The sequence below is a fragment of the Asparagus officinalis genome, chromosome 8 (assembly GCF_001876935.1).
Source record: "Asparagus officinalis chromosome 8, Aspof.V1, whole genome shotgun sequence".
Lineage (NCBI taxonomy): Eukaryota > Viridiplantae > Streptophyta > Magnoliopsida > Asparagales > Asparagaceae > Asparagus > Asparagus officinalis.
In genome coordinates, this window is record NC_033801.1 from 109,743,382 (window position 1) to 109,745,433 (window position 2,052).

The window sequence follows — 2,052 nt, forward strand, 5'->3', positions numbered from 1 at the left end:
GTCACTGAATCTGAAAAGGCTAACATTGCTCTAGCTTTGGGTTTCTCTGAAGAGAGTCTTACCAATCAAGTACTAGGGTGTGCCTTTAATAAGCAAGAGGTTATGTCGATTGTAGTGACTTTGATTTCAAAGATTGCTAATCAATTTCAATTATGTATGCACAATGAAAAGGCTATTATTGTAACTTTCCAGCTTTATGGACATGGATCAAGTTTATGATTATATGTATCACCTTATTTTGGAGTACTCCAAATTGCAGGACTTCAAGCCAGCCCCTCCACCAAATGCTCAAGAGGTTTGTATGGAATTAGTTCTTTGTTTAGCGAATGATAAGAAGAAGCAATTCCTAGAGAGGTCGTATGCCTCTTCTACTCTTTTGCGTAGAAGAGCAATTGCAACTGCTACATTGAGTAACTTGTGTGATTTGTAAGAACCTTGAATTTTGGGAGTAGATTATGTATATAATTTGGATTCCGTTGGGTTTTTGTATTTTTGTATGGAGAAATATGTAAATTGGATGTTTCTTGTTATGTAAATTGGATGGAGAAATATATGTGTATAATTTATTACTTACTTTGTCGACGTTGCATTCAATTATGTTCTATGATTTGTAAATAGAAATGCAGGGGAATGTTATAGCTCAGCTTGTCAAATTGTTCAATATATGCATCTGTCTAATATGATATCAGCGATAAATTGTTCAATACATGCATCTTTCAATATAGGCTTCTCGTCATAGCCTTAAACAAAGGCCTGAACTACTTCCAAGCGTACTCAAATGTACACATACAATCCAGAAGAGATGATATGACACTTCAAGCCAAATCAGAACACTAACAAGATTAAAAAAAAACCTCAAGTTAATACCAAGCTCAAACCACTATCAAACAGGAAATGACCAATAGCTCGCCACAACCAAAAAGCAAGCGTACTAAAGATGCAACAGACTCACCAATTTTACGCTTGATTTCGAGCAAGCATATCATGTTTACACATGTAGAACTTACACTTTACATTTTTTTGATTAACCAGGATGGAGTTTACAAATGAAACACCAGCCTTCATCTACTTTCATTTCAGCAAATGGTTGTTTTTACAAAGCAAGTTTACATCCTAGCACCACAAAGATCTATTACAATGGTTGTTTTTGTAGCAGGCTTCCATCTGTATGTGTGGATTCCATAAAACAGCATCCGTCCAGCTGCATGAGCAACAAGGATCAATGAAACGATATAGGAAGAGATTTGTAGAGGTGAAAAAGACAAAAGAAAAGAAAAGAAAAAAAAATAAGTCTGCAAAAGAATTCAAGTACATACTTTTTTTTTTATGGTTATTACATCTCCCAGTCCATTGTCAAGAAGAAGCTCATTCGGTGCATTGAGGTAAACACAATCAACAAATCCAAGAAAAATGATCACTTCCCTAAATTACAATGAAACTGGTTTAAGAACTTGGAAATACTTGATCATTCTACATCTTATAAACATGCATAGGTGACATAATATGTGCTATTTGAATATCAAACAGAGCATCCAAAGAGAGAACCTCAATGCTATGGTCTTTTTTAAAAAAATTCTACAAATATGGAAGGTTCAAAACTATTAACCAGTTTTTAGGGAAACTATTAGATTGAAATCAACCCTCTATGAGCAAAACTATTAACAAGTATACTGGTCTTATTTATTGCATTGATAACAATTATTACTAATCATGTTGGACAATTTGATCCAATGCACGTTGTTACAATCTAATTCACGACATGAATATGCCCAGGATGCTACATTTCAACAACAAGTACTTTATCAAATCATAGGAGCATATGTCTATGTAAAATGACATCTAAATATGGGCAACAAGAGAGCCCAGGATGCTACATTACAATTATTATCAATATGAAATATTCAACCATAAACTGGAAAAAATAGCAACAAACTGCCCAATTATTAAAACAAATCAAACCCAAAAGTAATTTTCACGCAATATACCTGCCAATAAGGAAGCGGTGAGATCGACTGCCTCACAACAAGCCATTGAGCTCCATACCCGACAAGC

At 34.5% G+C, this 2,052-nt stretch overlaps 1 long non-coding RNA gene across 1 annotated transcript; it reads right to left on the reverse strand.

Moving 5' to 3' along the window:
* Positions 846 to 2,052, reverse strand: LOC109820409. The gene is made up of 3 exons (XR_002241838.1): positions 1,986 to 2,052; positions 1,317 to 1,422; positions 846 to 1,201 (listed from the first exon to the last, which is right to left on the reverse strand). It is a non-coding gene; the product is annotated as an uncharacterized LOC109820409 (long non-coding RNA).